General features: G+C 40.5%; 2 non-coding genes across 2 annotated transcripts; both read right to left on the bottom strand.

Moving 5' to 3' along the window:
* Positions 1 to 5,707: 5,707 nt before the first annotated feature.
* TRNAS-AGA lies at positions 5,708 to 5,789 on the bottom strand. Its single transcript has one exon. It is a non-coding gene; the product is annotated as a tRNA-Ser (tRNA).
* Positions 5,790 to 12,585: 6,796 nt separating this feature from the next.
* TRNAQ-CUG lies at positions 12,586 to 12,657 on the bottom strand. The gene has a single exon. It is a non-coding gene; the product is annotated as a tRNA-Gln (tRNA).
* Positions 12,658 to 13,240: the final 583 nt, after the last annotated feature.

Here is a 13,240-nt window from a genome sequence, read left to right as displayed (position 1 = left end):
ACAACAAAGCCTCCTGTTGTTAAAGTTAATAGCCATTCTGAATTTCAGCTCTCTATAGGATCAAATTGTATACCAGAAAGTATATTTGTAGTCAATCTCTCCAATTCTTTAACATCATTTGGATGATTATCCTATTGTTGCACTGTATTGGCAAGTAACATTTTATCCTCAGACCTGCAAGCACTTGTATTCTGGTGGGTTGCTGGAATGAGATCAGCTTCCTGCTCTGGCAGCCTCTCACGAAGACTCCTGAGATACATCCCACAACTGGAACAAGCTTTACATTCACTCCAGAATTATATGTAATAGGTACAATTTTTAAAAACAAGAGTGAAAAGGTCATGTACAGGCATATATTTTAACTCTGGAAGGTTCTACCAGACCTGGCTTCAGGTTGCTGGTGTGGGTAGAAATTGAATAGCTGAGCTTATGGATTGCAGAGAGGTCTTAGTTTTCACCATATATACTTCAAAATAATCTGAGTTTTTTTTTTTTCTTTTTTGAACTGCCACAGTTTTCCAAACATGAATGCACCATTTTCATTCCCACCTGCAGTAGGTGCTGGTTTTGATTGCTCCTATCCTCCCCAACACTTGTCATTGTATGGCATTGTCATTACAGCTAACCTAATGGGCGTGAAGTGGTATCTTACTGAGGTTTTGATTTGCATTTCCCAAATGATCGAGGATAGCAAGCATTTTCTCCTGTGCTTACTGGCAATTTGTATATCTTTCTTAGAGAACAGTCTATTTGTGTCCTTTGTTCATTTCCAATGGTCGTCTCTCCCTTGAGTTGTAAAAGTTCTTTATAAACTCTAGATGCAAGCCCCTTATCAGATATGTGATTTGAAAATATTTTCTCCTATTCTTTTGGTCATTTTTTATTTTCTTGATAGTGTCTTTTGAGGCACAAAAGCTAAAAAAAAAGAAAAAAGAAGATCTTGATGAAGTGTGATTTATCTACTCTTTTTTGTTGCTTGTGCCTATTTTGTCATATCTAAGAATCCACTGTCAAATCTGAGGTCATGATTTCCCCAGTATTTCCTTCTAAAAGTTTTATAATATTAGACCTTATATTATGTCTTTGACTCACTTTGAGTTAATTTGTGTAAATTGTGTGAGGTAAGGGTCCAATTTCATTCTTTTGTAGGTGGTTATCTCGTTTTCCTGACACCATTTGTTGAAAAGACGATTCTTTCCCCCACTGAATAGTCTTGGCACTTCTAATAAAAAACCAGCTGACCATAGACATATGGCTTTATTTCTGGACTCTCAATTCTATCCATTGATCTCACTGGCTTGATTATCACTGCCTTGTAGTTACTTTTAAAACTTGACAAGTGAGGCCTCCTACTTTTTCTTCTTTTTCAAGATTGTTCTGGATATTCTAGGAATTCTTGAAATTCCATGTGAATCTGAATCAACTCATCAGTTTCTACGAAGAAATCAGCTAGCATCATGAAAGGGAAGATCAATTTGAGTGAGAATAGCCTTCATAACAATGTTAAGATGCAATGCATAAACATGAGATTTCTTTATCTATTTTCATTTATTTCAACAGTCTTTTGTAGTTTTCAGAGTATAAGTTTTGCACTTCTTTTATTAAATTTATTCCCAAGTATTTTGTTCTTTTTGATGATGTTTTAAATGGAAAAATTTACTTTTGGCCCTTTTTTCCACTCCTATGAAACATGATGAGTTGTCTGAAGCCTCTCATATATATATATATATTAAGTGCTGGGAGGTGTCAGGGATAAAATTGCGTAGTATAGCTTATGTAGACAAAAACAAAAAATTTTAAAAATCCAACAACAGAAAAACAAACTGAAATAAACTGCCTTTGAATTCAAAAGGCTGGCTTCAGAGGCCAGAGTGCTAACCATTATACCATAGAACAATTTTGGTTAAAAGGTCCCTTTTATATGATTCATGCTGTCATAAAATTCCATTTCCGAATGAATTTAATCTTATTGACTGGGGTATAGCAACACAGTTAAGACAAAGAACATGCCCCTGCTCTTGCGAGTTGAGTCCACTAGGAGGGATACTCTATACACATACAATTAATATACCCCACATAGGAAGATCATGAATAAACTGCTTAAGATTGAAAGTACAGGGGTGCCTCCTGGCTGGCTCAGCCAGTAGAACAGGTGAATCTTTACCTTAGGGTTGTGAGTTTGAGTCCCACATTGTTTGTAGAGATTACTTAAAAATAAAAACTAGAAAAAAAAATTTTTAAACTGAAAGTATATTGGCAGAGATGAATTGGGAGGCATAAATAAAAATGTAAACCTGTCATTTTTAGATGAATGGGACTTGAAGATGCTGGTTGGAAGAAATTGCTGGTCCATGGTTTTATATACATATATACAAGAGACAGCTTGTGGAACTAGATCCTCAAAGTAGAGCCTGTTTGTCCTCAATGTGATAACGTAATATAAGAGTGAAAAAAAGAGAATCAATTTGTCAATGCCTCTAGCAACATAGATCAGGCAAGTCCTCAAAAGTCATTTGCCTTAGGCAAACAGGTGCCTGTTTTGGTCTGTAAGCATCATAAATATACATGGGCATGGCAGTGGGTGTCTTGAATTCCAGTAAAGCTTTCTTCCTTGGTGTGGGGGCAAGTGTGAGTTTGTCATTGGGAGCATTGGGAGGACAGATGTTGGACTCAGGTCAGACATACCTATTATAAGTTAGAATTTGTTTGGAGCCCACATATCTCCTCATAGTCATTTTATGTATTTTCCAAAATAACAAACTAGAGTGAACAAACTCTTCTTCTCATTTAGTGGTCGTGAAGTTATTAAGAAAGAAATTATTAACTAATTTTTGGTTCAAAATCTCATGGAGTGTAAAATAACACTCATCCTCTCACAAAGAGGTGCCCCTGACAAAACCAACGACTGTAGAAACCCTGTCAGGGAATTCACACTGTTGGAGACATAGATGGAAGGCTGAGAACTGTCTGCACTTTAGAAACTCTTGTATGTCACATAACCTCATTGTAACGAATGGACTTCACCCTACTAAACTGGAATTAAATACAAAGTTGCTAAAGAAATATCATCTTTCAAATATGTCTATGTGAGTCATTACATCAATTTTATTAAGGAGGCCAAAGTGCACCCATGCCTGAAGCTAAGATTCTAGTCAAACCAGTTCTTGGAATTCTCTCATCTTTTTCAGAGGGCTCATGGGTGTGGGTTCCTCAGAGCACACGCCTGGGACACTAAAATAAGGCAGGTAGGTACAGCAGAGTGAAATGGAACCCTGTCCTCTTTTTTTTTTTTTTCCTGTCCTCTTTTAACCAGAGATTATTGGAACCTCTATTTCATCTCCTTCACAACCCTAAGTCTCCACTGAGAAGAAGCCCTTAATTTGTAATATTCTGGGATGTCTGGGTGGCTCAGTGGCTGAACATCTGCCTTTGGCTCAGGTCGTGATCCTGGGGTCCTGGAATCAAGTTCCACATTGGGCTCCCCACAGGGAGCGAGCCTGCTTCTCCCTCTGCCTATGTCTCCACCTCTCTCTCTATGTCTCTCATAAGTAAATAAATAAAATCTTTTTAAAAATTTTGTAATATTCTCCATTTTTTATTGGAGAAGGAAGCACAGAAAGGGAAATAGATGCTAGGCAACATTAATTCTCTTAAAACTTAATGAATTTTCTGAATTCTGTGTTTTCAGAGTGTTTATTGCAATTGCCACTCAGAAGTGGCACTTTGCACTTGGGAGTCTTAGAAACCTCATAAACAGCATTTTATTTAGGATGCTCTGTTGCTTCCGAAGGACTACCAGATAATGTAGCCAAGGAAACATAAACATTTCCTAAAGTATATAAGGAGAAAGGATGGGTTAATTGATCTACTCCATGCAGACTTTTAGATGGTGCCAGATAAACAAAAGAGATGAAAGAACACTCTAAAGGAACTTACTGAGAAAGGACACAGCACCAGTTAGATTCATAGATGGGGTTAGTTTCTACTACATTAGGCTAAATCATTTGAGGTGATTGAATAATTAATCACCTGGGCTTTGAGGATTAAAATATGATCATCCATTTCCTCAAACACACTCTCACTCACACACACACATTCTGCAGGCATCACAAATGACAAATATAAAACCAGTTTGATATGAGATATAGGTATAAAGAAATATGGGGGCACTAATAGTATTGTGTTTTCTTACAGGATATTTTGGCAAAGACACCATAAGAGGCATAGAAGCAGGTGAATGAGGGGTGAAGTTGAAGGCTTCTTCAAGTAGGAGACATGGGTCAGGATTTAAGAAATGAAAAAGCTGGAGGTGAGAAGTGCCCACAGGAGGAAGCTAATTATCAACTTTGAGAGCAGAGGAGCCCTACCTTGGCTCTAGGGCAGCTACTCAGCCAATCAGAAACTGTCCCACAGATGAAACAAAGGCAATCCTTTTTTAGCACATTTTTATTTTAAAATTCTGTAAACAGTTCATGTGGTTTTCTTCCCTCTATTCCCTTGATGATAGAATTAAGAATTATTTGCACAGGAGGACGTTAACCTTCCATTAGCTTTGACCTTCTAGAATTCTGTTAATTTCTGAGTCTCAGCAACCAGTATGCTGGATATGAGAGCAGGAAAGGAGAAAGATGAAGAGTTTTTGTGGAAAATGATCAAATTCATCCTCCAGAAACCTGCCTTTGTAGATAAAGCCAAGTTCCGTTTATTTTGCTAGCACTGCTCACCAAAGAGGACTTGTTACAGCTTAGTATCAATGCCCCACTTGACTTTGAAACTCAAAGCTTTTAATTATACTTCCTGCCTCAAAGGCCCACATGAAAGAGGAAGGGATCTGATATTTCACCAATACAGTGAGCACCGTGTTAACGAAAAATTATTAGAGACATTCTTGGAAGAGGTGCACACAGGTCTGACAACCATGCCCAGATCTCTGCTGCCCCACTAAGCTGCCAGGGCAGTGATGGGCTATATTTTTCGAAGAATGTCTAGGGAGGTAGTGAGCCTAGCGTCCCTTTCAGGCATTGATTTAAGACACCAACGCCTGCTTGTTATGCATGCAGTGCAATTCTGCACCTGAATGGGGCCTGGCTTGCGCCTAGATGGAGTCAAAGCCTCAATTCATCACTGCTGTCCTGGACCGGTGGGACAAACCAGCCCAGAGATCCGTTGTCCATCCTGTTCCACGACAAAATTGGCTTTATCTAATTTCTTTAGCTGTGTAGTGGTTTCCTATCAATACACATGTGGATTTGGGTTTGGGGACCATCGCTCTGAGTCAGGGCTTTCACCTGCATTTGATCCAAAAGGTCCTGGAATTTCCTTTTCTGTGTGGCAAGGGCGGGCAGAGCTGGAGAAGAGCCCAGGTAAAGGTGGATGGAATTCCTTGGAGAGGCAAACACTGCTGCCAACATTTCCTTCGGGAAAGGGTGCTCTGGTTGCAGCAAACACGAAAGCATCACAAAGCCTGGGCTCTTCTTCGCGGAAAAGAAAACACTTGGAGGAGTGCGGTCGAGTTACTCGTGAAAAAAGTTAGTAGAGAAACAACGTTGGTGTCTGGCTGTCTGGGGGCAGCAGGCCGAGTCTTTCATTGGCCCTATAAAGAAAGGGCCAGGGTAGGGTCCTTCCCGAGAGGCCAGAGCAGCGCCTGGCGCCTGGCGCCTGGCACCGGCGGGGAGACAAGAGGCTGCCTCCCCGAAGTGGGGAGAGCCGTAGTCGGCAGGATTCGAACCTGCGCGGGGAGACCCCAATGGATTTCTAGTCCATCGCCTTAACCACTCGGCCACGACTACGCGGGAGCCCGGGGCCTCATTAGCATAAATAGCCGCCGCGCTGCCGGTCTCCTCAAGGGCCACGTTTCCCACCACAAGGTAAGTGTCCTCGCCCTTCATGTTTCTTCCTGTTTGACATCGTTCAGACCGAGAGCAGCTGTGATGGCGAGTTGGCAAAGTCACACTTCCTCCGTGGCCCGTGAAGGACCCCTCACTCCGAGGGCCGGATAGAGGGAGACGCAGCAGACCTGGGGGAGCCCAGCTTCCTGCTGGGGCAGCTTCTGCTGGGGACCCGTGTGACACCCGACACTCCGGCCCGGGCTCGAGCATTCGCTGCAGAATCGAGAGGCTAGCGATGATTTGAAAACCTCGAAATGACCATCGATTTTCAAAGTAACTTTTGGAACATCCACATATGGAAGATCCTGTAGCTGATAAAAGGAAGAAGGCGCCCTTCTAGTTATCAACAAGTCGTTCGCTGGTGTGTCTGTTGTGGCCTAGTCTTGAAAGACAAATAATGCATTCATAAGCATCATTAGTACAGAGTCAAACTTACTTTAAAACCGAAACAAACAAATAAAAAAAAAAAAAAACCCTCACTTTTTGGAATTTTGACTTGAAGGAAAATAAGTCAGCTACAGCAGCCTCTTCCAGAGATAGGCAGGACTTCTTTCCCAAGTTTGTTATCGTCAGCCTTGGATTTATTTTATGAAAGAATCCTATCCAAAGCTCCTGTTTTCTTTTGTAGAGATCGAAATCTTTAAACCCAGACTCTGCTGCCAGACCCTGGCAGGGTCAGACATCAATTCTGTCACTTACTACCTGTGTCATTTTGAGGGATCTTAAGATCTTTATATCAGTTTCTCATGATTTGAAGTGAGGATGTCATAGTTTAATATGCTGCAATATGCTTAGAAAAATCCATAGATTTTTGGCAACCTCTGTTGCCAAATTAGGCTTTTATTTCTTTTGCTAAACAAATATCTCATCAAAGGAAGCTGATTTTTTTTTTGTTTTCACTGAAGTCAAATGGACACAGAAATAATGCACAACTCTTAAACATCAGGATTTATGATTTTCACAATCCACATACCCGTGTGATCCAGATGGAAATAGGTCTCAGCCAACAGCCCAGAAGCTCCCACCCAACCCCAGGCATTTCTCACCATGACCAAGGCCATCAAAGTGTGCTGGTGAGAAGGTCACTAGGATTACTGAGAAGTTCACGGTTGCTCTATGTGTAAGCTGGGGCTCACTGAAGGGGACGTGGTCACAGAGTTTGGCTTGTTAATGGCAGTGGGAAAGAGAGGATGCCAAAGCACTACACCGCTGGTGGAAGTAGTGAAGGTCAAGAAGCCAGAGGTTTGCAATTATCACAATGACCAACTGGGTCGGAGGTTCAGTTGAGGAGGCTTCACACCCAGAGCTGTGAACAGAGTGTCCCTAAGGATAAAACAGATGGTTGGTACATGTGCTGCATAATTTAAATAACCAAAATAGGCAAGGATGAATGGGAGACAGAGAGCACTTCCCCTGTAGGAGAATCATGATAATCTGACAAGTTCCTGGACCTAAGCTTGCCTCTTTTTCTAAAAGCTGTATATTTTAGGGGCACCTGGGTGGCTCAGTCATTAAAGTGTCTGCCTTCAGCTCAGGTCATGATTCCAGGGTCCGGGGATGGAGCCCCACCTTGGATCGAGCCCCACATGGGGCTCCCTGCTCAGCAGGGAGTCTGCTTCTCCCTCTGCCTCTGCTGTTCCCCTCACTTGTGTTCTCTGATTCTTTCTCTGTGTCAAATAAAATCTTTTTAAAAATAAACAAAAGTTGTATATTCTAAAAATCATATGGTTAGCCTAATCATATGTCATGCCATGATTTTTTAGTCAACTTTGTGTATTCAGTGAGGCTAAACATTCTATTTTAGAGATTGTTCACTTGCAGGAAGATGGGCATAAACACCAACTGTAGTCCCACCCCCACCCACAAGCTTCCAAGTCCTAGTGGGGAGCCCAGAGCCCCATCCTCACCAAGCTGTAGCAAGGTGCTCCCTCTACCCCTGTTCACTGCCCCCCAACACAAGGTATCTCTGAGAAGGCAGAACAAGAGGCTGAGACTTTCATTGCTCAGACTTTAAAGAGGCTTTTCCCATACCCTATTGGCAGAGACCCTATAGGGGATCTTGTATAACCACCCCCTACTTGGCAGGAATGGAGGGTCTGTTACCTCCCCACCAGGGTGGCATCAGAAGAGGCCTAGTGGTGACACAAGACTCTCATCATTGCTTAGCTGTAAGGAGGCCACACACTCCCTGTCAGTAGAGATCACATGTGAAGCAATAACGAGGCTCTCCTAGTCTTCCAATCCAGGGAAGTACTAGTGGAAGTCTAGTGGGGAGCTAGGACTCCTTCTCTTGCACAATAATAAGAAACCTACACCTAGATATGGAGAGATGCTGAATGAGAAACCTGGAATTCCATTTCCACCTGATAATAACCAGGAGGTTTCCCCTTCTCCTGTCCAAAGCAGTGTTAGATGTTCGAGGGAACCACCTGAAACAGAAGGTTTAAATAACATCCAAAGTCCCATAGCATAATACCCAAAATGTCCGGGAATCCATTGAAAATCCCTTGTCATGCCAAGAACCAGGATGATCTTAAACTGAATGAAAGATACTCAGTAGCTGTTGTGATAGGCAGAATAATGGAATCCTCAAATGTCCATGTTCTAATCCCTAGCACTTGCCAATATATTGCCTTGTTTCAGATGGTTCCCTCGAACATCTAACACTGCTTTGGACAGGGGAAGGGGAAACCTCCTGGTTACTATCAGGTGGGAATAAGAACACAGAGGGATGAGAACCAATCAGTGCCAGAGATGGAGGAAGGAGTGGAGGATGGGAGGAGAACAGGTGTGGCTGCCTGAAAGGAGATCAGGGATCCTGTGTTGAAGGAAATGTTTTCTCTTCACTGTATTTGTGTCAACATACTTACTATTACATTGTAGGATAACTTGCAAGTTGTCACCACCTGGGGGAAGTGGGGAACTGGATAAAAGGTACAGGAGATCTCTCTGTATTATTTCTTAAGAAGTGCATTTGAATTAAAATGCATTAAAAATTAACTTAAATATGCCACTTCTATTATTATTGTAGTTTCCCTTAAAGATTTAACATGCATACTTAACAAATCTAAATGTAATCAATATCAGATGTAACAAAACTTGATTTCAGCCTTGAAGTCAACACTTTGTTGATTGGTTTTGCTTCATCCTTTGCCTTTATTAAGCCAAATAGCCAGGTGCCTATTTCCACATCATTTTTGGCACCCTTAAATTTAAGCTTGATGAATAATCATGAGATTGTATTATTTGCTGTCATATCTAATCAGTGTGAGATTACGAGTGATATGAACAAGGCATATCATCCAGGTTTACTGTGGCTGCCTGAAAAGTTATTTTAAAACAAGAATAATAATTCTAGCTATTAAGAACAGAATGAAAATCTCTTATATGCTTTGTATATTAAAATACTACCAATTTGTTGAAATGTGAATGGATTTTTCACTATCTGGGGTAAAATGCTTCAATAACTAATAAATGTGAAAGTGGCTAATTTTGTTTATTTTATGTAATATTAAGAATTATTTACAAATTAAGTATAAAGATAATTTATTTTATTGTTAAGATTTTATTTATTTATTCATGAGAAACACAGAGAGAGGCAGAGACATAGGCAGTGGGAGAATCAGACTCCCTGTGAGGAGCCTGATGTGGGACTCCATCCCAGGACCTCAGGATCACAACCTGAGCCAAAGCAGATGCTCAACTACTGAGCCACCCAGGTGCTCCTAAAAGGATAATTTAAATATTGAGAATTCTTTAGCTAGATAGTTAGCAGTAAGAATATCTCACACTTTTACTCCCAATAGATATTTATAAATATCTGTCCAGCGTGGAGCCCAATGCAGGGCTTAAACTCTAGACTCTGAGATCAAGGCATCAGTAAGACCAAGAGTCAGGGGTTTAACCAAATGAGCCACCTGGACACCCCTAGTTTTAAGCCTTTAAAGAAAAAGTTCTGTTTGAGAATTCTGCCCATGTGGTCAAGACAATTTAAAAGTAAAATGTTTACTTTGCTGTATTAAACTTCACAAGAAAGAAAGACTCTAAAATTATGTGTTATATCATGATAGATCTTCACTTTTTCAAATATAATAAAGTCTATGAATAAAAGGAGAAATGGTGAGAAACAAATGGGTCCATCTAAGTTAAGAGAGGACAGAGGGCATTTTGGGGGCCCAACTATGCAGTATAGTGACTGAAGAAAAATTTAGCAAATGATAATGAAGCACAATAATATACTTATTTTAACTTCTGACTACTAAAATTTTAATTTTAGTATAATTATAATATGCTAATATATTCATATGTTATAGAATATATTAAAATATACTGCTAATAATAATTGATTTTTCAATAATATTTCTTGGTTATTTTATATCCTGGAATTTATATATTCCTCTTTGCCAATGGTTATCATGTGGCTTTGGCCATGAACTCACACAAGCACTGATTTTATAGTCATTCATCATTTGCATGAATTATGACTCCATTGAACTTTGTTTTTAATCTTTTCTCACAATAAATAACTCTAGGATAATTTGACCCTGATCACAATATCCCATTTCTTATATTACTCTTGTCTATTATTTTTGTTCCATCTTGTTTCTACATCTCAAAAGTTAGTAATTACTAATGACATTATTTTATGCATTCACTGTTTATTTAGATGTTCCTGTGTGTTTCTGAATGTTCCTGTTGTTTATAATTTTGTATACCATTCGGTCATTAGTTCCAATTTCTTGTTCATTAATCTATTCATCATTTCTATTGTATCTACTATTCAAACTATATATTTGAGCTTTTAATGTCAATGAACAAATTTCCCCTTTATGATTTTATTTCTTTTTATGGTTATTATTTATTAAAAGTGATCTTTTTCATATTTTACTCCTTAATGATAGAATTCTTTTGTTTACTGTGTTTTTTTAGTATTAATTTACTATTTAATATGTATAATTTATTATCTTCCATTAGAATATATTCTGTAGGTGAATCATAATGCAAGAGAAAAACAGTGGAAACAAAAGTTTGGGAAGATGTGAAAAAAGAATTGTAGATGATTATCACATTGATGAACATAGTGGATTAATATGGCTAAGACTTAAAAAAAAAAAAATAAAAAAAAAAATATGGCTAAGACTTCATATATTAGGAAGAAGTTGCTAGCTATGAATTGTGCATGCTCAGGGCATAACTCAATTTCCTAGCCTTCTGCACAGCTAGAATGCAGGCCTGTGCCCTAAGCTTTGCCAATCAAATGTGTGAAAGCAAAATTCCTTCTTTCGGAAGAAACAGGTGGCACAGGTCCCACACAGAATTGCTTCCTGGTCAGGTAAGTTCAAGTGGCTATGTAAGCTTTAGAGATAGTGGTGGCATAGGGCCTTGCAATGGCATATATGTTGGAGGACATAGAGAACTAGAGAGAACTGGCAGTTAACTCTAGGAATTACAGGATTATGAATAATTTGGAGAATTGGATAGTATAATATAAAAGGGTGAGTGATATTACTGTGCCCAAGCATTTGGAGGGCAAAAATGACAGATCAAAGTTATAAATTCTCAGCTAAGTGTGTCATTACTGAATCCCAGATTTCCTCTGCCCTAAAACAATTTCAATATCCCATGACCCCAGAGCTGACATAATCCAAAACCAAATTCATGAATTTCCCATTGACAAAAGGTGGATGAATGAACTGCAATTTATTGACACAGTAGAGAATTATTCATGAATGAAGGAGTGAATGAATGGCAGCTACTTGTTGTGAAAGTAACAATTTCAGCAATATGGTTTTAAGTGAAAAAGACCCATAAGATAATGTATAGCCTGATACTGTGTATCTTGAAATAAAAATATACAATTTTTAGAAATGCAATAGATAAAACTAAGGAAGACACTTTGGAATTATTTTTTGAGGATCTCAGGAACTGTCTTTCCTTAAGTTCTGACACATACTAACATCTACCAGAAAATGAGCTAACTTGCTGTTGGAACAGTTTTATGACAATAAAATGATCACAGAAATGTTGTCAGATACAATTCAAAAGCTCTGATGTCTGTGGAACATACTCATCATAGCAATTCTGTGTGGTGGATCAATGTCATAAAAATAACCAAAGGAACACTGTGGAAACACTTAGAAAATGTATCTGGATCTTTATTTGCTCTGTCCATAAGTACTTCAAATTTACATCTGTGGGCATCCAGCAGTGTTCAGTGTTCAAATATCTGAGACAGTCCAAGAAATTTTTTATTTAATAGATGAATAGATTTTTCCCAAATCTGTGTTTCTCAGTGGAAAGTGAAAGATGTGTAAATTCAGGTCATTGTACCTAATAGACATTATGAAGTCAGATTTTCTCTGGGCAAATATTGTATTCATAAGAATCTTTCTTCTCCTTCAATTCTGTTGCATCCTTTTGCACCAAGTGAGCTCATTACATTTTATAAAGCAATAACTCAGAAAACGTTCAACTCAACTCAAAATTGTGTGTCACAGAATATCTGTTAGGTGGGAGAGGAAAACAGGGAGAAGGAGGGAGGATGGTCCTCTACTCTGTCTGAACAATAGGGCAGCGAGTCAGTGTCCAGGTCCACACGGTGTCATCTTCCCCTTCAAGATCACACTCTGGGTTCACGTGAACTGGAGGTCCACTGCCAACTCCCCGTAAAAAAGGAAACTTGAAAAGGAGAACAGTCAGGTTCCACCGAGATTTGAACTCGGATCGCTGGATTCAGAGTCCAGAGTGCTAACCATTACACCATGGAACCCCACACTCGCTGGCCCCGACAGCGCTCCTCCCTGACAGGATGGATCTCCACCTCTGAGCTCAGGGAGTCCCAAGAAAGCTGAAATTCGCGTCTTAGTTTTTGACATCTGGCCCCGTGACACAGGGGCCTTGGCGTGCACAGGGCTCTTAGTGCAAAATCCCAAAGCAAATCGGTTTCTGGGGACAGACGAGACGGGTTCAGCCCTGGTGGCGCCCCTCTGCCCTTCCTGCAGCCCCGCGGTCCAGACGCAGGTAGGGCGGCTCCACCTGCCGGCGGCCGGGCTCCGCCTGCCCCGTGCGGCTGCCCAGGTGGCGCCGCCTCGCGTGTGCGGGTCTTGCGTTCCCTCCTGCCCTCGCGGGTTAATCTCATGACCTGTAAAGTGTGGATGACGTCACGACACGGGCCTGGGGCCGGACCCCGGGGAGAAAGAGGCGCGTTTTCCTCCGGGGAAGCGCTCCGCCCTGCGGAGACTGAAGCGTAAGAGCAGGATAGAAACCTCGAGTGCCTTCCACGCAGGGTTTTGTCTCTGGAAGTTTTGACTCGGCTCTTCCGGGAGCGGCTGTGCGCCTGGCGCGAACTCCTC

Source organism: Canis lupus, chromosome 35 (genome assembly GCF_011100685.1).
Source record: "Canis lupus familiaris isolate Mischka breed German Shepherd chromosome 35, alternate assembly UU_Cfam_GSD_1.0, whole genome shotgun sequence".
NCBI classification, from domain to species: domain Eukaryota; kingdom Metazoa; phylum Chordata; class Mammalia; order Carnivora; family Canidae; genus Canis; species Canis lupus.
This window is presented reverse-complemented; position numbering and strand designations above follow the sequence as displayed.